The sequence below is a fragment of the Leptodactylus fuscus genome, chromosome 4 (assembly GCF_031893055.1).
Source record: "Leptodactylus fuscus isolate aLepFus1 chromosome 4, aLepFus1.hap2, whole genome shotgun sequence".
Taxonomy (NCBI): Eukaryota; Metazoa; Chordata; class Amphibia; order Anura; family Leptodactylidae; genus Leptodactylus; species Leptodactylus fuscus.
Window position 1 is genome coordinate 77,713,154 of NC_134268.1, and position 14,190 is coordinate 77,727,343.

The following is a 14,190-nucleotide window of genomic DNA, read 5'->3' on the forward strand; positions in this document are numbered from 1 at the left end:
GACTATTTTTCCTGCTACGGTGTTTACCGAACAGGAAAAATATTTTTATAGATTTGTAGAGCGGGCGATTTCGGACACGGGGATACCTAACATGTATATGTTTCACAGTTTTTAACTACTTTTATATTTGTTCTAGGGAAAAGGGGGTGATTTGAACTTTTAATACTTTTTATATTTTTTTATATTTTTTTTTTACTTTTTTTTTTATTTATTTTTTTGCATTTATTAGACCCCCTAGGGCTGTTGAACCCCAGGGGGTCTGATCACTAATGCAATGCATTACAATGCTAATGCATTGCAATGCATTGCAAAAAATCATCATCTCTTTTGCAGGCTGTATACACCAGCCTGCAAAACAGAGAATTTGCAGACCGGCTGGGAGCCTTTAACAAGGCTCCCGGCTGTCATGGCAACGTGACGTCGGCCCTGGAGCATACTCCAGGAGCCGGCGATCCCTGCCAAAATGGCGGCGCCCATGCGCCGCCGGGAAAATGGCGCCTCCGGCGCCTTTGACAGCAGCGCCGGAGGGGTTAATGCCTCCGATCGGTCCGGGGACCGATCGGAGGCATTAGAGCCTGTTGTCTACTGCTTAAAGCAGTAGACACCCGGCGGCTATGACGGCCGCTCGGCTCCCGGGCGGTCACCATAGTTACAGACCCGACACGCGCCGTACTATTACGGCGCATGTCGGGAAGGGGTTAAAGGGAACCTGTCACCGTGAACATGCAGTGTAATCCTCAAGCAGCATGGTATAGAGCAGAGTGAGCTGAATAGATTGATGTATAGGCTTGCAGGAAAAGATATAATAAAACTTATCATTTATTAATTTCTAAGATTTTTTCTATGCTTAGAATTGAGGAGTAATGGAGTCCAGTAGGTGGTCCTAATAGTTATTGACAACTATCTCTGTATGCAAAATCATTGTTAGGACCGCCCACTAGACTCCATTACTCCTCAAAGCATAGAAAGAGCATAGAAATAAATGGATAAATGGCAGGTGATACTGAATGTTATCCCACAAAACTATATATCAGTCTACGTAGATACTTCGTCTCTATAACATGATATCTACAGATTACACAGCAATTACATGGTGACAAGTTCCCTTTAATACATTACTGTATAAATGGCATACAGCACATTACAAACAGAATATCTGTATAGCACTCGGGCAATTGTAACTCTAAGTTTCAAAATAGTATTCAATAAAACATCATAAAGGGAACTTCAGAAAATAGTAACTGAAATCTAATAATGTAATGAAGTTAGCAAGGTTAGCTACATAAAAACTATCCCAATACTTTATAAATATGTCAGCGCCAAAGTGAAAAAAGAGATGACTACGAATTATACAGCAGTTGTTGAGGACAGAGGAAAGGCTGAAATATTAATCTTACACATTTTCTATGCGAATACCAGTGAACTGACAGTACCAGATTTTTCAGGGGAACAGTAAGCAAGGTCTTGCATCCAAAGTCACCAACTTAACACAAGAAGAACTACGTCTGGGCAAATGAAATATCAATAAAGCTCCCAGCTCAGACAACATTCATCCAAAGGTATAGAGGGGACTGAGCCCAGCAATCGACATTGTGTCTCATCTTCTTAGACTTGCTTGTTACTGGTTTAGTGTAATAGGTGACATTTACCTTATGCCAAGTGAAGCATTGGTGCACTGCAGGGCACATACATGCCCAGATGGCACATATACTGTACAATACTGCACAGATGCATAATACTGATAATGCAATCACTCATACACCTACAACCCATCAGCATGTTGGATGCCTCGCCTTCCAAATACATATAGATAAGGATTCTATAAGATGCCATGCCAGCCATATGATAATGGGGGGTGCATAGTGTGACTTGACGCCTATATACGATTCTATGTAAGAAAGGGATCTTTACAAATGCTGGAATGGCTTACCCCAGGAGACAGTAATGACAAATACCATGTCAGCATTTTAGAAAGGGCTAGAAACGTATGTAATTACAAATGACATTGAGGGTTATAATTAATCATTTTACAAATAATATATTAGAGATGAGCAAACCGGTTCATACTCCACAGTATAATAAGCAGAGGCTCAGATATATCATCACTTCCAGGACTCTTTGCTTTACTTCATACTCAAGATTGTTCTCTATGACATTGGTCGTACATTTGAGGCCATTGTCCCGCTGAAGAATAAATTTTGAGCCAGACAGATTGATGACAAAAACTGAATTCTGCTACAGTCAAATTTGAAGAAGCATTAGGGCAGCAATGAAGACTATGGACGCAGAGGTTTGCCAAGAAAATTTGAGTGCAGAAGATGAAAGACATACTGTATGATCCTTAATTCACTTTGAAAGTGAAAAATGTTCAGCAGTGTCATCAGCTAAGAAGGTCTTCATAGAAGAATTATGGCCAAATTCTCAAACCTTTGACATAGAACCAATACAAAATAACTCAACTATGCATGAAAACATAGGAATTACATGCACAAAAATGGTCTGTTTTTTGGCTAAAACACAAGGCAGGTTGTTCACTGAAGGGCTGGAGAGTAGAGATGAGCGAACAGTGTTCTATCGAACTCATGTTCGATCGGATATTAGGCTGTTCGGCATGTTCGAATCGAATCGAACACCGCGTGGTAAAGTGCGCCATTACTCGATTCCCCTCCCACCTTCCCTGGCGCCTTTTTTGCTCCAATAACAGCGCAGGGTAGGTGGGACAGGAACTACGACACCGGTGACGTTGAAAAAAGTAGGCAAAACCCATTGGCTGCCGAAAACATGTGACCTCTAATTTAAAAGAACAGCGACGCCCAGCTTCGCGTCATTCTGAGCTTGCAATTCACCGGGGACGGAGGTTTCCGTCCAGTTAGCTAGGGCTTAGATTCTGGGTAGGCAGGGACAGGCTAGGATAGGAAGGAGAAGACAACCACAACAGCTCTTGTAAGAGCTAAATTCCAGGGAGAAGCTTGTCAGTGTAACATGGCACTGACGGGCTCAATCGCCGCAACCCAGCTTTCCGCGGATCCTGAATGGAATATACTGACAGTGTATTCCCGTATACCCGATATATACCCCCGATACCCGTTCCAACGGTGTGCCCCCCCACCTTCACCCCAGAAATACCCTGCAAGTCCCCTAGCAATAGAATTGGGGCTATATACACCCACTATTTTTGCTACTGCCATATAGTGCCATTGTCTCACTGGGAATTCAAAGAATATATTGGGGTTATAAATACCCTCATTTCTTGCTACTGGTATATAGTGCCATTGTCTGACTGGGAATTCAAAGAATATATTGGGGTTACAAATACCCTCATTTCTTGCTACTGCCATACAGTGCCAGTTTCTGACTGGTAATTCAAAGAATATATTGGGGTTACGTGCACCCACAATTTTTGCTACTGGTATATAGTGCCATTGTCTGACTGGGAATTCAAAGAATATATTGGGGTTACAAATACCCTCATTTCTTGCTACTGCCATATAGTGCCAGTTTCTGACTGGGAATTCAAAGAATATATTGGGGTTACAAATACCCTCATTTCTTGCTACTGGTATATAGTGCCATTGTCTGACTGGGAATTCAAAGAATATTTTGGGGTTACAAATACCCTCATTTCTTGCTACTGCCATATAGTGCCAGTTTCTGACTGGTAATTCAAAGAATATATTGGGGTTACGTGCACCCACAATTTTTGCTACTGGTATATAGTGCCATTGTCTGACTGGGAATTCAAAGAATATATTGGGGTTACAAATACCCTCATTTCTTGCTACTGCCATATAGTGCCAGTTTCTGACTGGTAATTCAAAGAATATATTGGGGTTATAAATACCCTCATTTCTTGCTACTGGTATATAGTGCCATTGTCTGACTGGGAATTCAAAGAATATATTGGGGTTATAAATACCCTCATTTCTTGCTACTGGTATATAGTGCCATTGTCTGACTGGGAATTCAAAGAATATATTGGGGTTACAAATACCCTCATTTCTTGCTACTGCCATATAGTGCCAGTTTCTGACTGGTAATTCAAAGAATATATTGGGGTTATAAATACCCTCATTTCTTGCTACTGGTATATAGTGCCATTGTCTGACTGGGAATTCAAAGAATATATTGGGGCTATAAATACCCTCATTTCTTGCTACTGGTATATAGTGCCATTGTCTGACTGGGAATTCAAAGAATATATTGGGGTTACAAATACCCTCATTTCTTGCTACTGCCATATAGTGCCAGTTTCTGACTGGTAATTCAAAGAATATATTGGGGTTATAAATACCCTCATTTCTTGCTACTGGTATATAGTGCCATTGTCTGACTGGGAATTCAAAGAATATATTGGGGTTATAAATACCCTCATTTCTTGCTACTGGTATATAGTGCCATTGTCTGACTGGGAATTCAAAGAATATATTGGGGTTACAAATACCCTCATTTCTTGCTACTGCCATATAGTGCCAGTTTCTGACTGGTAATTCAAAGAATATATTGGGGTTACATGCACCCACAATTTTTGCTACTGGTATATAGTGCCATTTTCTGACTGGGAATTCAAAGAATATATTGGGGTTACAAATACCCTCATTTCTTGCTACTGGTATATAGTGCCATTGTCTGACTAGGAATTCAAAGAATATATTGGGGTTACAAATACCCTCATTTCTTGCTACTAGTATATAGTGCCATTGTCTGACTGGGAATTCAAAGAATATATTGGGGTTACAAATACCCTCATTTCTTGCTACTGCTATATAGTGCCAGTTTCTGACTGGTAATTCAAAGAATATATTGGGGTTATAAATACCCTCATTTCTTGCTACTGGTATATAGTGCCATTGTCTGACTGGGAATTCAAAGAATATATTGGGGTTATAAATACCCTCATTTCTTGCTACTGGTATATAGTGCCATTGTCTGACTGGGAATTTAAAGAATATATTGGGGTTATAAATACCCTCATTTCTTGCTACTGGTATATAGTGCCATTGTCTGACTGGGAATTCAAAGAATATATTGGGGTTACAAATACCCTCATTTCTTGCTACTGCCATATAGTGCCAGTTTCTGACTGGTAATTCAAAGAATATATTGGGGTTATAAATACCCTCATTTCTTGCTACTGGTATATAGTGCCATTGTCTGACTGGGAATTCAAAGAATATATTGGGGTTACGTGCACCCACAATTTTTGCTACTGGTATATAGTGCCAATTTCTAACTGGGAATTCAAAATGCGCAAGGCTCCCGGAAAGGGACGTGGACGAGGCCGTGGGCGAGGTCGAGGGAATGGTTCTGGGGAGCAAGGTAGCAGTGAAGCCACAGGGCGTCCCGTGCCTACTCCTGTGGGGCAGCAAGCATTGCGCCACTCCACAGTGCCAGGGTTGCTTGCCACATTAACTAAACTGCAGGGTACAAACCTTAGTAGGCCCGAGAACCAGGAACAGGTCTTGCAATGGCTGTCAGAGAACGCTTACAGCACATTGTCCAGCAGCCAGTCAGACTCTGCCTCCTCTCCTCCTATTACCCAACAGTCTTGTCCTCCTTCCTCCCAAAATTCCCAAGCTTCACAGAACAATAACCCCAACTGTCCCTGATCCCCAGAGCTGTTCTCCGCTCCTTTCATTGTCCCTCAACCTGCCTCTCCACGTCACGATTCCACGAACCTAACAGAGGAGCATCTGTGTCCAGATGCTCAAACACTAGAGTCTCCTCCATCTCCGTTCGATTTGGTGGTGGATGACCAGCAACCCACCCTCATCGACGATGATGTGACGCAGTTGCCGTCAGGGCATCCAGTTGACCGGCGCATTGTGCGGGAGGAGGAGATGAGACAGGAGTTGGAAGAGGAAGTGGTGGATGATGAGGACACTGACCCGACCTGGACAGGGGGGATGTCAAGCGGGGAAAGTAGTGTGGATGTTGAGGCAGGTGCAGCACCAAAAAGGGTAGCTAGAGGCAGAGGCAGAGGTCAGCAGCTTAGGCGAAGCCAGGCCACACCCGGAATCTCCCAAGATGTTCCAGTTCGTACCCAGCCCCGAAAAACTCCCACCTCGAGGGCACGTTTCTCGAAGGTGTGGAGTTTTTTCAAGGAATGCGCCGAGGACAGATATAGTGTTATCTGCACAATTTGCCTCTCGAAATTGATTAGGGGCTCTGAGAAGAGCAACCTGTCCACCACTTCAATGCGCCGTCATTTGGAATCCAAGCACTGGAATCAGTGGCAGGCAGCAACGGCAGGACAAAGGCCGCCTGCCGTTCACGCCACTGCCACTGCCTCTGCCACTGCCTCTGCCTCTGCCACTGCCACTGCTGACTGTGCTGGCGATGCACTCCAGAGGACGAGCCAGGACACCACTTCATCTGCCTCCGCCACTTTGTTGACTTCTCCCTCATCCTCCCCTGTTCCTGTCTTATCTCCTTCTCCTGCACCATCAAAGGCACCATCAGGCGCTTCTTTACAACAACCCACCATCTCTCAGACATTGGAGCGGCGGCAGAAATACACTGCTAACCACCCACACGCGCAAGCCTTGAACGCCAACATCGCTAAACTGCTGGCCCAGGAGATGTTGGCGTTCCGGCTTGTTGAAACTCCTGCCTTCCTGGACCTGATGGCAACTGCGCACCTCGCTATGCCGTCCCTAGCCGTCACTACTTCTCCCGGTGTGCCGTCCCCGCCTTGCACCAGCACGTGTCACTCAACATCAGGCGGGCCCTTAGTTCCGCGCTTTGCACAAAGGTCCACTTGACCACCGACGCGTGGACAAGTGCATGCGGACAGGGACGCTACATTTCACTGACGGCACACTGGGTGAATGTAGTTGAGGCTGGGACTGCTTCCCAAACTGGCCCGGTGTACCTCGTCTCCCCGCCTAACATTCCTGGCAGGGACACGAGAAGAACACCCCCCTCCTCCTCCTCCTCTACCGCCTCCTCCTCCGCCACCGCCTCCTCCTCCGCCACCGCCTCCTCCTCCGCTGTTAGATTGACCCCAGCTACGAGTTGGAAACGTTGCAGCACTGGCGTTGGTAGACGTCAGCAGGCTGTGCTGAAGCTGATCAGCTTGGGGGACAGACAGCACACTGCCTCCGTGGTGAGGGATGCCCTCCTCGATGAGACGGCAATATGGTTTGAGCCGCTGCACCTGGGCCCAGGCATGGTCGTTTGTGATAACGGCCGGAACCTGGTAGCAGCTCTGGAGCTTGCCGGACTCCAACATGTTCCATGCCTGGCCCACGTCTTCAACCTAGTGGTGCAACGTTTCCTAAAGAGCTACCCCAATGTTCCAGAGCTACTGGTGAAAGTGCGGCGCATGTGCGCCCACTTTCGCAAGTCGACAGTAGCCGCTGCTAGCTTAAAATCTCTCCAGCAACGCCTGCATGTGCCACAACACCGGCTTTTGTGCGACGTCCCCACACGCTGGAACTCAACGTTTCAGATGTTGAATAGAGTGGTTGAGCAGCAGAGACCTTTGATGGAATACCAGCTACAAAACCCTAGGGTGACACAAAGTCAGCTGCCTCAGTTTCACATCCATGAGTGGCCATGGATGAGAGACCTTTGTGACATCCTACGGGTCTTTGAGGAGTCCACAAGGAGGGTGAGCTCTGAGGATGCGATGGTGAGCCTTACAATCCCGCTCTTGTGTGTTCTGAGAGAATCCCTGATTGACATCAGGGATAACTCAGATCACACAGAGGAGTTAGGGATAGCATCCGATCCGTCACAGCTGGAGAGTAGGTCCACACATCTGTCCGCTTCACTGCGTTTAATGGAGGAGGAGGAGGAGGAGGAAGAAGAGTTGTCCGATGATGTGATGGTGATACAGGAGGCTTCTGGGCAACTTCGAATCATCCCATTGTTGCAGCGCGGATGGGTAGACATGGAGGATGAGGAGGAAATGGAGATTGAACTTTCCGGTGGGGCCAGAGGAGTCATGCCAACTAACACTGTGGCAGACATGGCTGAGTTCATGTTGGGGTGCTTTACAACCGACAAGCGTATTGTCAAAATCATGGAGGACAACCAGTACTGGATCTTTGCTATCCTTGACCCCCGGTATAAAAACAACATCTCGTCTTTTATTCCGGTAGAGGGGAGGGCCAATCGCATCAATGCTTGCCACAGGCAATTGGTGCAGAATATGATGGAGATGTTTCCAGCATGTGACGTTGGTGGCAGGGAGGGCAGTTCCTCCAGTAGGCAACCAAGTTCTCACCGGTCCACACAAACGAGGGGCACACTGTCTAAGGTCTGGGACACCTTGATGGCACCCCCTCGCCAAAGTGCCGCCACGGAGGGTCCTAGTGTCACCAGGCGTGAGAAGTATAGGCGCATGTTGCGGGAATACCTTTCCGACCACAGCCCTGTCCTCTCCGACCCCTCTGCGCCCTACACGTATTGGGTGTCAAAGTTGGACCTGTGGCTTGAACTTGCCCTATATGCCTTGGAGGTGCTGTCCTGTCCTGCCGCCAGCGTCCTATCTGAGAGGGTGTTCAGTGCAGCCGGTGGCATCATCACTGACAAGCGCACCCGTCTGTCAGCTGAGAGTGCCGACCGGCTCACTTTGATAAAAATGAACCACCACTGGATAGAGCCTTCATTTTTGTGCCCACCTGTGTAAAGCACCCCAACATGAAACTCCATGTCTGTACTCAACCTCTCCAATTCCTCCGCATCCTCATACTCATCCACCATAAGCGTTGCACAATTCTGCTAATACTAGGCTCCCTCCACCCTGATTTCCCCCAACTCTGCTGGTTAGAGGCTCCCTCCACCCTGATTTCCACCAACTCTGCTGGTTAGAGGCTCCCTCCACCCTGCTTTCCCACAACTCTGCTGGTTAGAGGCTCCCTCCACCCTGCTTTCCCACAACTCTGCTGGTTAAAAGCTCCCTCCACCCTGCTTTCCCACAACTCTGCTGGTTAGAGGCTCCCTCCACCCTGATTTCCACCAACTCTGCTGGTTAGAGGCTCCCTCCACCCTGCTTTCCCACAACTCTGCTGGTTAGAGGCTCCCTCCACCCTGATTTCCACCAACTCTGCTGGTTAGAGGCTCCCTCCACCATGAATTGGTCCAAACTGGGCTGTTTAGAGGCTCCCTCCACCATGAATTGGTCCAAACTGGGGTTTTTAGAGGCTCCCTCCACCATGAATTGGTCCAAACTGGGCTGTTTAGAGGCTCCCTCCACCATGAATTGGTCCAAACTGGGGTTTTTAGAGGCTCCCTCCACCATGAATTGGTCCAAACTGGGGTTTTTAGAGGCTCCCTCCACCATGAATTTGCCCAAACTGGGCTGTTTAGAGGCTCCTCCACCATGAATTTGCCCAAACTGGGCTGTTTAGAGGCTCCCTCCACCATGAATTGGTCCAAACTGGGGTTTTTAGAGGCTCCCTCCACCATGAATTGGTCCAAACTGGGCTGTTTAGAGGCTCCCTCCACCATGAATTGGTCCAAACTGGGGTTTTTAGAGGCTCCCTCCACCATGAATTGGTCCAAACTGGGCTGGTTAGAGGCTCCCTCCACCATGAATTTGCCCAAACTGGGCTGTTTAGAGGCTCCCTCCACCATGAATTTGCCCAAACTGAGCTGTTTAGAGGCTCCCTCCACCATGAATTGGTCCAAACTGGGGTTTTTAGAGGCTCCCTCCACCATGAATTGGTCCAAACTGGGCTGGTTAGAGGCTCCCTCCACCCTGATTTCCACCAACTCTGCTGGTTAGAGGCTCCCTCCACCATGAATTGGTCCAAACTGGGCTGTTTAGAGGCTCCCTCCACCATGAATTGGTCCAAACTGGGGTTTTTAGAGGCTCCCTCCACCATGAATTGGTCCAAACTGGGCTGTTTAGAGGCTCCCTCCACCATGAATTGGTCCAAACTGGGGTTTTTAGAGGCTCCCTCCACCATGATTTGGTCCAAACTGGGGTTTTTAGAGGCTCCCTCCACCATGAATTTGCCCAAACTGGGCGGTTTAGAGGCTCCCTCCACCATGAATTTGCCCAAACTGGGCTGTTTAGAGGCTCCCTCCACCATGAATTGGTCCAAACTGGGGTTTTTAGAGGCTCCCTCCACCATGAATTGGTCCAAACTGGGGGTTTTTAGAGGCTCCCTCCACCATGAATTTGCCCAAACTGGGCTGTTTAGAGACTCCCTCCATCATGAATTGGTCCAAACTGGGGTTTTTAGAGGCTCCCTCCACCATGAATTGGTCCAAACTGGGGTTTTTAAAGGCTCCCTCCACCATGAATTGGTCCAAATTGGGGTTTTTAGAGGCTCCCTCCACCATGAATTTGCCCAAACTCTGCTGGTTAGAGGCTCAATCCACCCTGATTTTCAAAACAAATGTTGGTGCCAACCTCAACTTACTACAAGGGCCAAATTCACTGCTGGTGACAAGCTCTCCTCACTGCAAGTGCCAAATACACATGTTTCAAGGTGTTTTCCTACTGTCAGAGATGTGGTATTGAGTGTGTAAAGTGTGTAGTTGTTAGGCAGTGATGTTGGGGTAATAGAGGGTCTTTGGTGTGTTAGATGCCCCCAGACATGCTTCCCCTGCTGTCCCAGTGTCATTCCAGAGGTGTTGGCATCATTTCCTGGGGTGTCATAGTGGACTTGGTGACCCTCCAGACACGGATTTGGGTTTCCCCCTTAACGAGTATCTGTTCCCCATAGACTATAATGGGGTTCGAAACCCGTTCGAACACACGAACATTGAGCGGCTGTTCAAATCGAATTTCGAACCTCGAACATTTTAGTGTTCGCTCATCTCTACTGGAGAGTAGTACTGTACAATAATGAGTGCTTGCAGACAATGGTGAAGCATGATAGGAGTTTCTTGCAAGTTCGGGTCTGCATTTCAGCAAATGGATTTGGGAATTTGGTCAGGATTAATGATTACTCAATGCTGAGAAATACATCATTCAATACTATCAGAGAGATGGGCTCCAAGTTTAATCTGCAGCAGTGCAATGGCATCAAATATACAGCCAATGCCATTAAGAACTATCTTCTGAGTAAAGAAGAGCAAAGAGTCCTGGAAGTGATGATATGACCCCCACAGAGCCCTGGTCTCAACATCATAAAGTTTGCCTCAAATTATATGAAGAGACAAAAGGGTTTGAGCAAGCCTACATTTAAGGAAGATCTTTGGTTAACTCTCTAAGGCTGGGTTCACACCAGCGCTTGAACTTCATTTGGGATTTCTGTCCCTGAACCCGCTTGAAAAATGTGAAGAGAAAAGTTCTGCAAGCAAGACTTTTCTCTCTGTATTTTTCTAGTGGAAACCAGGCAGACCCCATTATAGTCTATGGGGTCTATGGGGTTCTGCAGGTAACCACTTTTTAAGCAAGTTAGCTTTCCGTTTTTCGGGTCCCCAAGCTGTGTGATCCTAGCATCAGTTATCTGGACAACCTCTCTTCTGAGTTCCTTCTAATGTTATGTGTAAGTGTACCTAGAAGAATCAAGTTATTGAAGGCAAAGGGTGGTCACACTCACTACAAATATAGATTTGATTCCTATTTATCTTTTTCATTAATTTTGCACTTTGTGAATTGTCAAAAATAAACACTTTTGTTTTTGAAAGTATTTTTTCTTTGCAGCATTTTATCCACATCTACAACTTTTGCATGCTACTGTATTTTGTAGGGGACATCACTGAATGTGGGCGAGTGTTAGTTTCCTGTTTTTGCAGCCGTATATAAATAAAACACATTCTAAAGCTTTTCTTTCTTTACAGCTTTGTACAATTTTCTAGGTTTCAGTAAGTGAACCTTCTTACCAGTTTAAAAAATGCTATGGTCAAAATAACCAATATAATGAAGGTGACAGTAGATGTGACGGCGTAATCAGTGGCATTTGTGTGGAGTGTAATCAAGCTGAAGAAAGCTGAAGAGAAAATGTCATGTCTTAAGTGTTTGCTACCCCGACATAAAAATTACTATTGCACAAAAGTATACTACGGTCACTTCATTTTCATTGCAATGTAAAAATATTTCTGAAATGTATTCTTCCTAGTTTTGGTTACAATAAGCACAAAACAAGATTATTTTTAATTTTATTGTATATTATAGATTAGAGCACATTATTATTATTTTTTTATGTAGATTGTGAGATCCATATAGGGCTCACAATGTACATTTTTCCTTATCAGTATGTCTTTGGAGTATGGGAGAAAATCCACGCAAACACAGAGAGAACATACAAACTCCTTGCAGATGTTGTTCTTAGCAGGATTCGAACCCAGGACTCCAGCACTACAAGGCTAACCACTGAGCCACTGTGTTGCCTATTATTATTATTATTATTATTATTATTATTAACCATTAATTTCATGGTACTTTACACTTTACCCTTTCCCAACATTCGCCGTAATAGTATGAGAGATGTTGAGTATTTAAATATGGTGGCTGCTTAGGAGCTGAGCAGTCGCCATAGCCACCAGGACTCTGCGGTATTATACAGCAAAGACCCTGTGCTAATGAGAACTATCAGTGACTAGTGACCGCGAGCATTAACCTCTCCCTGGCACCTCAGTCAAAGCAGAACAAGGCACCATTTTTGTCGGGGATCACTGCCCTGGCCCCCCCCTTCCTTCCGTAGCAAGATTCGGGGCTGGCGTCCCATTGGCATGACAGCTGGGAGCCTATTGCAGGATCCCAAGCTTATCTTCCATTTACTTATATTGTAGGCTGCCATACACATGATGATATTTTGAAATGCATTGCATTAGTGATCAGACCCCCTGGAGTTCAAGACCCTATGGGGTCTAATAAATGAAATAAAATAAATTTTTAAAAAAGTAAAAAAGTAAAAAAATATAAAAAATATAAAAAAATTCAAATCACCCCCCCCCCCTTTCCCTAGAATGCATATAAGAGTATTGAGACCTAATTATTGGAACTTCTTAGGAGAATATTATGAATACCCCCATATGTATGTTGTTTTTTAATGTAAAATGTGCTTACTTTCTAAATAGTCAATAGTTATTGTTACTCATTCTTTTATGTTGTATAATAAAGCACCATATAGGCTTCTGCATCTGTACAAAGCCACAACCTATTAACCCTCTCATGAAAATTATATGTAATAAAAATTTGAATCTTAAAGTAAAATAAAAGAGTATGTAATTATATATGATGTAAATCGCATCAAATTATAACATAAAAATCACCAAATAAAAAGATAATACCAGACGGTCTATTACCGTCAAGAGAGAAACACTAATCCAGATCTCGGTAATCACAATTAGGTAATGAATAGAGATGAGCGAACAGTAAAATGCTCGAGGTTCGATATTCGTTTCGAGTAGCCCCTCAATATTCGACTACTCGAATCGAATATCGAACCCTATTATAGTCTATGGGGGGGAAAATGCTCGTTTCAGGGGTAGGCAACGTTCGATCAAATTATACTTACCAAGTCTACGAGTGAGGGTCGGGCTGGATCCTCCATGCAGTCTTCTCCTTGCAGCATCCCCGCGGCATCTTCCAGCTCTGAATTCACTCTGCCAGGCATCGGGCCTGGGCAGAGCCGACTGCACATGCTCGCACTACAAGTGGACATGCACAGTCGGCTCTGCCCAGGCCCGATGCCTGGCAGAGTGAATTCAGAGCTGGAAGACGCCGTGGGGAAGCTGCACGGAGAAGACTTCAAAAGGTAGGAGAAGAACCAGCGTTGATTGGCCGACTGTATAGCATTCGGCCAATCAATGCTGGTTCTGCATCGAATTTTTCCATTCGAGTAGCGAGTGGTACTCGATCGAGTACGAGTATTTCGAATACCATAATATTTGATCGAATACCTACTCGATTGAATACTACTCGCTTGTCTCTAGTAATGAACTATAAAACATAACTTTTAATGAATATATGTTAAAATTGTTGAATAAAACACGGACCGTCCTTACATCCACATACAAAAGTGAATGTCATACAGGTCAAGGGGAAAAAATCTGTACCCCATAAAGCGCCAGTTTCCTAGAGAGAGTATTAGATGTCTACCTCTCCTCTAGCCATAGATTTGCACTATAAACTTGTGATTGTCCACTATTTTGACCATCTTTCTCTCCGCTAATTAAACGGAAAAAAGTGTTCACTATAAATAAGCCTGAGCCTGTACTCTACAAGTCTCTTATACCAAGCAGTATGTATATATACATTACATTTCACTTCCCCATATGGAC